The sequence below is a fragment of the Trachypithecus francoisi genome, unplaced genomic scaffold, assembly GCF_009764315.1.
Source record: "Trachypithecus francoisi isolate TF-2019V2 unplaced genomic scaffold, Tfra_2.0 Lachesis_group5, whole genome shotgun sequence".
NCBI classification, from domain to species: domain Eukaryota; kingdom Metazoa; phylum Chordata; class Mammalia; order Primates; family Cercopithecidae; genus Trachypithecus; species Trachypithecus francoisi.
In genome coordinates, this window is record NW_022681470.1 from 88,204,432 (window position 1) to 88,218,050 (window position 13,619).

The 13,619-nt window shown below is 45.7% G+C and overlaps 1 long non-coding RNA gene across 1 annotated transcript; it reads left to right on the forward strand.

The window, feature by feature from the left end:
* Positions 1-1,568: 1,568 nt before the first annotated feature.
* LOC117074391 lies at positions 1,569-13,619 on the forward strand. The gene is made up of 3 exons (XR_004433575.1): positions 1,569-1,622; positions 13,253-13,321; positions 13,533-13,619. It is a non-coding gene; the product is annotated as an uncharacterized LOC117074391 (long non-coding RNA).

Below are 13,619 nucleotides of genomic sequence, written 5' to 3' on the forward strand. Positions count from 1 at the left end.
AGTAGCTGGGACTACAGGCGCCCGCCACCTCGCCCAGCTAATTTTTTGTATTTTTAGTAGAGACGGGGTTTCACCATATTGGCCAGACTGGTCTCGAACTCCTGACCTTGTGATCCACCTGCCTTGGTCTCCCAAAGTGCTGGGATTACAGGCGTGAGCCACCACGCCTGGCTGCTTTCTTCAGTTTTATAACTGATGAGGTTTAGAGAGAATCCTGGAAGTAAACGGACCTGGCTCATTACATAACCATGCCCTGTGGCTTGATCAACATTAAGAGAACATTCCTCTTTCTCCTTCATTAGCTGTTTGGTTCATAACCCCGATAGGCTGTTCTAAGCGATTACCTTGCCGTTTAAAATTCTCTTTCCCTCTCCTCACAACTATTTCAGCAGGTGAGGTTGAAGTCTTAGAGTTTACCAGCTATATGCACTTCTCTTGCCTTACACCTCCCTTTTCATACTAAATTAAACTCTGCCCTTTCATCCTATGTTGTCTATCCCAGGTTTATATTTACCACAAACCTGTGTCATCATTTCTATTACACCACATTTTTGTTGTTCGTTTGTTTGTCTCTACTAATTGATTGTGAGCTTCTCAAAGGCAGGGCCTGGCTTTCACTTTCTTACCTCCAGTGCCTCAAACATGACTTCTCAGTAGGTGTCAGCTGAGCCTCACTAGCCTTCCGACCTTCAGAATCTTCTAATTTCAGCGTTTCTGAAGAATCACTGCCTGCCTGATCTTAAAATAACATTTTTATCTTATCAGTCAGAATTGATAATTTATAATAGGTCCTTGTTGTCTAGTGGCTCAAGCACTTGTCTCAGCCTGGCCTTTTGAGCAATCTGTAGTCTAGATCTGGTGCCACTTTGCCTTTCCAAACTTATCTTCCAGTGGCTGCTCCCCACAAGCTGGTTTTCTTCGTGTCCTAAGTAGGCCCTACTCCTTCCTGACGCTGGCCTTTACGTGCCATTTTCCCTGTTTGGGAAGTTTCCAGTCTCCTTTGTACTGTTCTGAATTTCACAAGAATTAGAAGAAGGTTTTTGGCATAAGACTTGTTGTTCTCATCAAGATGGCTTTTAAACTGAAGGAGAGGGGAGAACAATAACGAGATAAAATTATATAACTGAATTCCGTGAAGGACATCAGACATGGGAAAAATAAAGTATGTACCTCTGTTGTAGCACTTATGACATTGCATGGCTCTTCCCACTTTAGACTAAGCTTTCTAGACCAGCTTATTGAAGTGGGTGGGGAGGGGGGTGAGGGGGAGCAAAATAGCCTGAGCTCTCTAAGAGGATGGACTATACCTTTCTTTTTTTTTTTTTTTTTTTTTTTTGAGATGGAGTCTTGCTCTGTCGCCCAGGCTGGAGTGCAGTGGCTGGATCTCAGCTCACTGCAAGCTCTGCCTCCCGGGTTCACGCTATTCTCCTGCCTCAGCCTCCGGAGTAGCTGGGACTACAGGCGCCCGCCACCTCGTCCAGCTAGTTTTTTTGTATTTTTTAGTAGAGATGGAGTTTCACCGTGTTAGCCAGGATGGTCTCGATCTCCTGACCTCGTGATCCGCCCGTCTTGACCTCCCAAAGTGCTGGGATTACAGGCTTGAGTCACCGCGCCCGGCCAAGGTGAGTACCTTTCATATGAGTAGTAGGAAAATATATACTGTAAGATTTGAATCATTTAAAATGTGTTGAAATTTGCTTTATGGCCAGTTTTTGTAAATAGTCACTGAACACTTGAAAAGAAGATGTATTCTGCAGCTTTTGGGTGCAGTGTTTTATATATGTCAGTTAGGTCCAATTTACTAATTATGTTGTTCAAATCTATCTCTCCTTTTTTTTTTTTTTTTTTGCCTTCCTTCTCTCTTCCCTCTCCTCCCCTCCCCTTCCCTTTTCTTCCCTTTCTCTTTCTTTCTCTCTTTTTTTTTTTTTTGTTTGAGACAAGGTCCTGCTATGTTGCCCAGGCTGGTCTTGAACTCCTGGGCTCAAGCAATCCTACCACCTCAGCCTCCCAAAGTGTTGGGATTACAGGCATGAACCACTGCACCTGGCCCAAATCTATATCTCTACTGATTGTTTTTTTTGCTTGTTCTATCAGTTACTTACAGAGGTGTATTTACATCTCTCACTATGATTTGGATTTGTCCATTTTTCTTTTTAGTTCTGCCGGTTTTACTTTACATATTTTGTTTTTTTTTTTTTTTTTTTTTTTTTTTGAGACGGAGTCTGGCTCTGTCGCCCAGGCAGGAGTGCAGTGGCCGCGATCTCGGCTCACTGCAAGCTCCGCCTCCCGGGTTTACGCCATTCTCCTGCCTCAGCCTCCCGAGTACCTGGGACTACAGGCGCCTGCCATCTCGCCCGGCTAATTTTTTGTATTTTTTAGTAGAGACGGGGTTTCACCGTGTTAGCCAGGATGGTCTCGATCTCCTGACCTCGTGATCCACCCGTCTCGGCCTCCCAAAGTGCTGGGATTACAGGCTTGAGCCACCGCGCCCGGCCTACTTTACATATTTTGGAGACTATGTTATTTGATGTATACAAATTTAGAATTGTTATGCTTCCCTCCTGGATTGATCCTTTTCTCACTGTGTCCCTCTTTATCCCTGGGGATGCTTCCTACCTTCAAATCCATTTTATCTGATATTAGTACAACTATACCACTTCAATTTTGGTTAGTATTTACATGAGAAATAATAGATCATGCCTCCTTGAAATTCATATTAACCAAAGGAAAAAGAAAAAAACACTAAGCACAGTTAGACACAAGAAGTAGACTACAGGAAAACAGATTTTTAAAATTCAAAGAAAATACATGTTGAGCTCATAGCCAGAGACTTTAAAGTGAAGATAAGCCAAGAAAATGGAAAGTCCTAAGAAACTAGGTCTGATGGTATTTTCCAATAAGAAATCCTCCTAGCTCATTCTACTGGCATTTCCATTCCTAATCATATTCTTGAACCTATCAAGTCCTTCAATTAATTTACCTTACCAAATTTTTACAACTTATTACTTTCCTCATGCCCATATTTTCCTCCTGATTCAGTTTAGACTCTATACATGATTCGTAATTGTCATCATTCCTTTGCATAACTAGGAATATACTTATCAAGAAAGTTCAAGACCTGTATGAAGAAAATGGTAAAAATACAATAAAAAGACCTAAAATTAGACTTGTAAAAATGAAAAGACTTGGCTGGGTGCGGTGGCTTATGCCTGTAATCCCAGCACTCTGGGAGGCTGAGGCGGGTGGATCACTTGAGGTCAGGAGTTCAAGACCAGCCTGGCCAACATGGTGAAACCCTGTCTCTAATGAAAATACAAAAATTGGCCAGTCGTGGTGGTGCGTGTCTGTAATCCCAGCTACTAGGGAAGCTGAGGCAAAAGAATTGCTTGAATCCAGGAGGCGGAGGTTGCAGTGACCTGAGATCGTGCTACTACACTCCAGCCTGGGTGACAAAGCGAGACTCTGTCTCAAAAAAAAAAAAAAAGAAAAAAAAGGTTCTTGGATAGGAAGACTCAACTTTGTAAATATATCATGATGTTTAGTTGAAAACAAGAATAACCAGAAAAGGTTGAAAAAGAACATCAAAGAGGGGCAGCAAGCCCCACCAGCTATTCATATATATCAAGCTTGTCCAACCCACGGCCTGTGGGCTGCACGTGGCCCAGGACAGCTTTGAATACAGCCCAACACAAATTCATAAACTTTCTTAAAACATTATAAGATTTGTGTATGTGTGTGTGTATGTGTTTTGAGACAGAGTCTCACTCTGTCACCCAGGCTGGAGTGCAGTGGCACAATCTTGGCTCATTGCAACCTCTGCTCCTTGGGTTCAAGTGATTCTCCTGCTTCAGCCTCCCGAATAGCTGGGACTCCAGGCACTTGCCACAATGCCCAGCTAATTTTTGTATTTTTAGTAATTTTGTATTTTAGAAACAAGGTTTCCCCATTTTGGTCAAACTGGTCTCGAACTCCTAACCTCAAATAATCCACCTGCCTTGGCCTCCCAGAATGCTGGGATCACAGGCGTGAGCCACTGCGCCCAGCTGGTGTTAGTGTATTTTATGTGTAGCCCAAGACAATTCTTCTTCCAGTGTGGCCCAGGGAAGCCAAAAGATTTGACTCCCCTGAATATATGATTCATTAGTTGGACCTCGTGGTATACCACTCTAGTCCCAGTTACTCAGAAGGCTGAGGTGGGAGGATTGCTTGGGACCGGGAGTTTGAGGCTAGCCTGGACAACGTAATGAGACCCCTGCCACTAAATAAATAAATGAATGAAATGAGATAAATTCTTAGTAATTAAAACAATGTGAATGGATATACAGATGGGTTTTGTACCCCATACTGTATACTAAGATAAATTTCAAATGGATGGAAGAGTGAAAGTAAAAAATGTCAGCTGGGCATGGTGGCTCATGCCTGTAATCCCAGCACTTTGGGAGGCTGAGGTGGGCGGATCACCTGAAGTCGGGAGTTTGAGACCAGCCTGACCAACATGGAGAAACTTTGTCCATGTTGGACAAAGTTAGCTGGGGGTGGTGGCTCATGCCTGTAATCCCATCTACTCAGGAAGTTGAAGCAGGAGAATTGCTTGAACCCGGAAGGTGGAGGGGTGGGCCGAGATCGTACCATTGCATTCCAGCCTGGGCAACAAGAGCAAAACTTCGTCTCAAAAAAAAAAAATGGCCGGGTGCGGTGGCTTATGCACTTTGGGAGGCTGAGATGGGTGGATCATGAGGTCAGGAGATTGAGACCATCCTGGCTAACATGGTGAAACCCCATCTCTACTAAAAATACAAAAAATTAGCCAGGTGTTCGCTGGGCGCGGTGGCTCAGGCCTGTAATCCCAGCACTTTGGGAGGCCGAAGCAGGTGGATCACGAGGTCAGGAGATTGAGACTATCCTGGAAAACATGGTGAAACTCGGTCTCTACTAAAAATACAAAATTTATCTGGGCATGGTGGTGCGCACCTGTAATCCTAGCTACTTGGGAGCCTGAGGCAGGAGAATTGCTTGAACCCGGGAGGTGGAGGTTGCAGTGAGCTGATATCCCACCACTGCACTCCAGCCTGGGTGACAGAATGAGACTCTGTCTCAAAAAAAAAAAAAAAAAAAAAAAAAATTAGCCAGGTGTGGTGGTGGGCACCTGTAGTCTCAGCTACTTGGGAGGCTGAGGCAGGAGAATGGCATGAATCTGGGAGGCGGAGCTTGCAGTGAGCTGAGACCGTGCCACTGCACTCCAGCCTGGGCAACAGAGTGAGACTCCATCTCAAAAAAAAAAAAAAAAAAGCAAAAAATGTAAACTATTAAGAAGAAAACCTCTGATATGGTTTGGCTGTGTCGCCACCAAAATCTCGTGTTGAATTGTAGCTCCCATAATTGCCACATGTTGTAGGAGGGACCTGGTGGGAGAAAATTGAATCATGGGGACAGGTCTTTCCTATGCTATTCTCATGATAGTGAATATGTCTTACAAGATCTGATGCTTTTATAAAGGGTAGTTCGCCTACACAAGGTCTCTTGCTTGTTGCCATGTAAGACGTGACTTTGCTCCTCATTTGCTTTCCGCCATGATTGTGAGACTTCCCCAGCCATGTGGAACTGTGAGTCAATTAAACCTCTTTCCTTTATAAATTACCCAATCTCAGGTATGTCTTTATTAGCAGCATGAGAACAAACTAGTACAAACTCTTTCATTACCTTAAAGTGGTGAAAATATTTCTAACTATGACTCAAAATTTAAAAGCCATAAAAGGCTGATAAAGAACAAAACAAACAAGCCAGGCCGGGTGCGGTGGCTCAAGCCTGTAATCCCAGCACTTTGGGAGGCCGAGGCGGGCGGATCACGAGGTCAGGAGATCGAGACCATCCTGGCTAATATGGTGAAACCCCGTCTCTACTAAAAAATACAAAAAACTAGCCGGGCGAGGTGGCGGGCGCCTGTAGTCCCAGCTACCCGGGAGGCTGAGGCAGGAGAATGGCGTAAACCCGGGAGGCGGAGCTTGCGGTGAGCTGAGATCCAGCCACTGCACTCCAGCCTGGGCGACAGAGCGAGACTCCGTCTCAAAAAAAAAAAAAAAAAAACAAACAAGCCAAAGCCTTCTGCATGAGAAACACACATCCACAGAAGTCAAGCCAAAAGATAAACAGCAAACTGGGGAAATCAATTCAGAGCATACGCAAATAGCTAATTCCTTGGATATATAAAGAACATGCACAAATGGATCAGGAAAAAACAACTATCCTAATTAAAAAATGAGCAAAGCATATGAAGGGACAATTCACAGAATACAACTGGCTCTTTTTTTTTTTTTTGGAGAGACAGTCTTGCTCTGTCACCCGGGCTGGAATGCAGTGGCATGATCTCGGCTCACTGCAACCTCCACCTCCCGGGTTCAAGCAATTCTCCTGCCTCAGCTTCTCAAGTAGCTGGGACTACAGGCATGCACCAACATGCCAAGCTAATTTTTGTAGTTTTTAGTAGAGACAGGGTTTTACTATATGTTGGCCAGGCTGGTCTCGAACTCCTGACCTCAGGTGATCCACCTGCCTCGGCTTCCCAAAGTGCTAGGATTACAGGCGTGAGCCACTGCACCCAGACACAACTGGCTCTTAACCCAGGGAGATGCTCAGATCACTTGTAATAAGAGATATGCACTTTTTTTTTTTTTTTTTGAGACAGGGTCTCCCTCTGTCACCCAGGCTGGAGTGCAGTGGCGCAATCTTGGCTCACTGCAACCTCCACCTCCCAGGTTCAAGTGATTCTCCTGCCTCAGCCTCCCAAGTAGCTGGGACTACAGGCGCCCGCCACCATGCCTGGCTAAGTTTTGTATTTTTAGTAGAGACAGGGGTTTCACCATATTCGCCAGGCTGGTCTCGAACTCCTGATGTTGTGATTCGCCCGCCTCAGCCTCCCAAAGTGCTGGGATTACAGGCGTGAGCCACCGCGGCCCGGCCTCTAACACAATTCCCTAGTGTGTATCCTTTTTTTTTTTTTTTTTTTGAGATGGAGTCTCACTCTGTCGCCCAGGCTGGAGTGCAGTGGCTGAATCTCAGCTCACTGCAAGCTCCGCCTCCCGGGTTTACGCCATTCTCCTGCCTCAGCCTCCGGAGTAGCTGGGACTACAGGCGCCCGCCACCACGCCCGGCTAGTTTTTTGTATTTTTTAGTAGAGACGGGGTTTCACCGTGTTAGCCAGGATGGTCTCGATCTCCTGACCCTGTGATCCGCCCGTCTCGGCCTCCCAAAGTGCTGGGATTACAGGCTCCTTTTTTTTTTTTTGAGACAGAGTGTCGCTCTGTAACCCAGGCTGGAGTGTAATGGTGCTATCTCTGCTTACTGTAACCGCCATCTCCTGGGTTCAAGTGATTCTTGTGCCCCAGCCTCAGATTGAGATTACAGGCGTGTAGGCCGGGCGCGGTGGCTCAAGCCTGTAATCCCAGCACTTTGGGAGGCCGAGACGGGCGGATCACGAGGTCAGGAGATCGAGACCATCCTGGCTAATACGGTGAAACCCCGCCTCTACTAAAAAATACAAAAAACTAGCCGGGCGACGAGGCGGGCGCCTGTAGTCCCAGCTACTCGGGAGGCTGAGACAGGAGAATGGCGTGAACCCGGGAGGCGGAGCTTGCAGTGAGCTGAAAGCCGGCCACTGCACTCCAGCCTGGGCCGCAGAGCAAGACTCCGTCTCAAAAAAAAAAAAAAAAAAAAAAAAAAAAAAAAGATTACAGGCGTGAGCTACCACACCCAGCTAATTATATATTTTAGTAGAGAGGGGGTTTCACCTTGTTGGTCAGGCTGGTCTTGAATTCAGGTGATCCGCTTGGCCCAGCCTCCCAAAGTGCTGCGATTATAGGTGTGAACCACTGAGCCCAGCCACTAGTGTGTACCTTCAGTCTCCACTTCTCCCTACTCTCTAGATTTCCTAAACTTCCTTTTCCCTCTGCACTCTTAGCTAATGAGTTTACCTCTGAAGAAATCAAAGAAATTGCCATTATCTTCTCACCAACAAATCTACAAGCTGATTTGTTCACATGCTTCTCTTGTTATGATAGGTGGTTTTCTCTGCTTTAACCCTCAGCTTGAGCTCAGGATGCCATCTCTTCTCTCCTCTATTACTTGATACCACAACTGTTCTTCCCCCACCCGATTTTTGAGAGAAGGTCTTGCTTTGTCACCCAGGCTGGAATGCAGTGGCATAAGTATGGCTCACTGCAGCCTCCACCTCCCAGGCTCAAAGGATCCTCCCACCTCAACCTCTGGAGTAGCTGGGACCACAGGCACTGCCATGCCCAGCTAATTTTTTAATTTTTATTTTTTTTGTAGAGACAGGGGTCTCTCTCTGTTGCCCAGGCTGGTCTAGAACTCCTGGGCTCAAGCGATACACCTGCCTTGGCCTCCCAAAGCACTGGGATTATAGGCATGAGCCACTGTGCCTGGCCTCTCTTTTCCACACATGATTAATTTCTTGCTCTTTACTGGATCATTGCTATTAACATACAAGCATTTCCATCTAAACAAAATACCTACTCTGCATTTATTCAACATGTCTTACAGCTGTTGCTCCTTTTCTCCGCTGGCCTTCTCTGCAAAATTTCTATTGAACTGTCTATAGTCACAGTCTACTTTTTTGTGTGTGGGGCTGTTGAATAATTCCTTCCATAATTCTCTACTTTGCAGACAAACTCATCAGTCTATAGTTTACAAATCTGCTTTTTTGAAAGACTATAGAAAACAAATGTCAATGACAATGAAATTGTAACATTTATTATACATTTAAGCAACTTTATGGGAAAAAGAATCTGATGAACATCAAATTACTTGCATGCTCTAAAATACCTTCATGCTTTGTAAATGTATACACAGATTTTTATATAGTAGTAACTGAGGTGCACACTATTTGTATTTACTTTTTTCATTTTAGTTATTAACATTATTTCATGTATACTTGTCCATTATTAATATTTTTTTTTTTTTTTTTTTTTGAGACGGAGTTTCGCTCTGTCGCCCAGGCTGGAGTGCAGTGGCCGGATCTCAGCTCACTGCAAGCTCCGCCTCCCGGGTTTACGCCATTCTCCTGCCTCAGCCTCCCAAGTAGCTGGGACTACAGGCGCCCGCCACCTCGCCCGGCTAGTTTTTTGTATTTTTTAGTAGAGACGGGGTTTCACTGTGTTAGCCAGGATGGTCTCGATCTCCTGACCTCGTGATCCACCCGTCTCGGCCTCCCAAAGTGCTGGGATTACAGGCTTGAGCCACCGCGCCCGGCCCCATTATTAATATTTTCAAAATAGAAAATATAAAATTGAACAGAGATAAACGCAAAATGTACTTTGGTTAAGAAAGAAATGCGGCTGGGCGCAGTGGCTTACGCCTGTAATTCCAACACTTTGGGAGGCTGAGTCGGGCGGATCACCTGAGGTCACCGAGACCAGCCTGACGAACATGGAGAAACCCCCTCTACTAAAAATACAAAATTAGCAGGGCATGGTTACCTATAATCCCAGCTACTTGGGAGGCTGAGGCAGGAGAATCGCTTGAACCCAGGAGGCGGAGATTGCAGTGAGCCGAGATTGCGCCATTTCACTCCAGCCTGGGCAACAAGAGCAAAACTCCATCTAAAAAAAAAAAAAAAAAATGCATAAGTATAGGATGTGGGAGACCCAATTTAATAGTAGTTAAAGTGAAAATAAAAGGCTTACCCATTTTAGTATACTGTAAATTGAATATAACTCAATAGTGTAACATGGCTATTATTATATTTGTGAATGCATGCTTTTTAAATTTCTTTATATTTATATATATATATATATTTTTTTTTTTTTTTTTTTGAGGCGGAGTCTCGCTCTGTCGCCCAGGCTGGAGTGCAGTGGCCGGATCTCAGCTCACTGCAAGCTCCGCCTCCCGGGTTCCCGCCATTCTCCTGCCTCAGCCTCCCAAGTAGCTGGGACTACAGGCGCCCGCCACCTCGCCCAGCTAGTTTTTTGTATTTTTAGTAGAGACAGGGTTTCACTGTGTTCGCCAGGATGGTCTCAATCTTCTGACCTTGTGATCCGCCCGTCTCGGCCTCCCAAAGTGCTGGGATTACAGGCTTGAGCCACCGCGCCCGGCCTATTTTTATATTTTTAAGAGGCAGGGTCTTTCTTGTTCCTTTGCCCAGGCAGGAGTACAGTGGTGCAATCAGAGCTTACTGCAGGTTCGAACTCCTGGGCACAAGTGATTCTCTTGTCTCAGCCTCCAGAGTAGAGGATTACAGGTTACACCACCATACCCAGCTAATGTTTTATTTAAAAAAATTTTTAAATTTAATTTTCTGGCTGGGCATGGTGGTTCACGCCTATAATCCCAGCACTTTGGAAGGCTGAGGTGGGAGGATCACTTGATCTCAGGAGTTCAAGACTAGCCTGGGCTATACAGCAAGACATCGTGTATACAAAACAAAACAAAAAACAAACAAAAACAAAAAAGAAAGGAAAGAGAGAGAGAAAGAAAGGGAGGAAGGAAAAGAAAGAAAAAAAATAGCAGGATGTGGCAACGCCTGTGGTCCCATCTACTCAGGAGACTGAGGTGAGAGGATTGCTTGAGCCCAGGAGGTGGAGGCTTCTGCGAGCCATGATTGCACCACTGCACTCTAGCCTGGGCAACAGAGCAAGAGCCTGTTTCTTTTTTTTTTTTTTTTTTTTTGAGATGGAGTCTCGCTCTGTGGCCCAGGCTGGAGTGCAGTGGCCGGATCTCAGCTCACTGCAAGCTCCACCTGCCGGGTTCACGCCATTCTCCCATCTCAGCCTCCTGAGTAGCTGGGACTACAAGCGCCCGCCACCTCGCCCGGCTAGTTTTTTTTTTTTGTGTGTGTATTTTTAGTAGAGACGGGGTTTCACCGTGTTAGCCAGGATGGTCTCGATCTCCTGACCTCGTGATCTGCCCGTCTCAGCCTCCCAAAGTGCTGGGATTACAGGCTTGAGCCACCGCGCCCGGCCGCCTGTTTCAAAAATAAAATAAATAAATAAAGGCCGGGCACGGTGGCTCATGCCTGTAATCCCAGCACTTTGGGAGGCTGAGGTGGGAGAATCACTTGAGCTCAGGAGTTCAAGACTAGCCTGGGCTATACAGCAAGACATCGTGTATACAAAACAAAACAAAAAACAAAAATGAAAGAAAAGAAAGAAAGAAAGGAAGGAAGGAAGGAAAGAAGGAAAAGAAAGAAAAAAAAATAGCAGGATGTGGCAATGCTTGTGGTCCCATCTACTCAGGAGACTGAGGTGGGAGGATTGCTTGAGCCCAGGAGGTGGAGGCTTCTGCAAGCTATGATTGCACCACTGCACTCTAGCCTGGGCAACAGAGCAAGAGACTGTTTCAAAAATAACATAAATAAAGGCCGGGCACGGTGGCTCATGCCTGTAATCCCAGCACTCTGGGAGGCCGAGGTGGGTGGATCACCTGAGGTTGGGAGTTCGAGACCAGCCTGACCAATATGGAGAAACCTCGTCTCTACTAAAAATACAGAATTAGCCTGGCGTGGTGGCACATGCCTGTAATCCCAGCTACTAGGGAGGCTGAGGCAGGAGAATTGCCTGAACCCAGGAGGCGGAGGTTGCAGTGAGCCAAGATCGTGCCATTGCACTTCAGCCTGGGCAGCAAGAGCGAAACTCCATCTCAAAAATAAATAAATAAATAAATAATAAAATAAAATAAAATAAAAGTTCTTAGACACAGAGTCTTTTCCCTATGTTGCCCTGGTTGGTTTCAAATTCCTGGCCTTAAGTGATCCTCTCCTTCTGCCTCAGCCTCCTGAGTAGCTGGGATTACAGGCACATATCACAGAGCCCAGCTGTCAGTGTATATACCTTTCTCCAAGACTTTAAATTTCTTTCTTTCTTTCTTTTTGAGATGGAGTTTTGCTCTTGATGCCCAGGCTGGAGTGCAATGGCACGATTTCAGTTCATTGCAACCTCCGCCTCCCAGGTACAAGTGATTTTCCTGTCTCAGCCTCCCAAGAGCTTGGATTACAGGCATGTGCCACCATGCCCGGCTGATTTTTTTGTATTTAGTAGAGATGGGTTTCACCATGTTAGTCAGACTGACCTCAGATGATCCACCCACCTCGGCCTCCCAAAGTGCTGGGATTACAGGCGTGCTCCACGCACCCAGCCAAGACTATTAAGCACCCAGTAGGTGGTTTGCATTGAATGGAACCAGAAGCAGAACTTTGGCCAAAGAGATGGGGACAAAGGAATGAGAGCAAAGGTGAAAAAGGCAAAATGTCAAACAATATCATTCTTTTGGATAAAAATGTGGTCTTTTCACTTGCAATGAGGTAATGCTAAGGAAGTTTTTTTCCACAGTCTGCATATACTTAGTACAGTTAAAATTAAATCATCGTAAAATAGAAACTACAACTAGCAAAGGTGTTGAGCATGAATTTCAATTAAAAATGATGTAACAATATAAATATTAACAGAAAGTTTGAGTATCAACGTCGTCTATAGAAAAAAGGTGGCTGGCTGGCTGTAATCCCAGCACTTTGGGAGGCCGAGGCGGGCGGATCACGAGGTCAGGAGATCCAGACCATCCTGGCTAACCCGGTGAAACCCCGTCTCTACTAAAAAAATACAAAAAACTAGCCGGGCGAGGTGGTGGGCGCCTGTAGTCCCAGCTACTCCGGAGGCTGAGGCAGGAGAATGGCATAAACCCGGGAGGCGGAGCTTGCAGTGAGCTGAGATCTGGCCACTGCACTCCAGCCTGGGCGACAGAGCGAGACTCCGTCTCAAAAAAAAAAAAAAAGAAAAAAGGTGGCTTAGTCAGCACACAACTATTAGTCACAGTGAGAAAACAAATAATTCTGAAATGTAGGGACCTGTTCACAGATCAAATATGTGTAAAGGACATATCCACAGTCACCCAAAGATGTTTATAGAGCATGTTCAGCTCAGTTTGTATCATCTGGGTGTGTTTTGTGTACATCTGTTTAACTTTCTTCTTGAGATAACGTCATTCCGCTTTTCTCAAATTGTGTTGTTGTGGGTTTTTTAATTTTTTTTTTTTTTTTTTTTTTGCTTTTTGAGACAAGGTATGGCTCGATATCGCCCAGGCTGTAGTTCAATGGCGCGATCTAGGATTACTGCAACTACCGCCTCCGGGCTCAAGTCATCCTCCCACCTCCGCCTCCCAAGTAGCTGGGACTATACTGACCAGGCTCCCATTTTCCAACTGAGTGCTCCCTTTCCCTTGTTTTTTCCCTTTCTTCCTCCCCGCGCAGCTCATCTCTCAAAGCCTGTGAATGCTGCCGGTGGAGTGGACAGAGGAACAGTTTGAAGATGGTGTCAAGGTAACATTCCATTTCTCTCCCAGTCTTCTCCCCTGCCCTCCCATATTAATAGGTGGTTTTCAATTGCCAAGAGGCAGGACCAAAGTTTCTGCAGCACCAAACTGCAGGTGCAGTTGCACCAAGCAACTTACATTCAAACAAACACAAAACCTCAAACCAGCCCGTCTCCTTAAATCCCACACCACGACTGCCTTCCGTACTTCCTCCTTAGAGGTACTTCTCAGCCCTCCAGCTCCAACTGAGAACCCAGCCAGTCAGGAAGTCCCTACTTCAGGAACACCAACCAATCAAGGGGCCG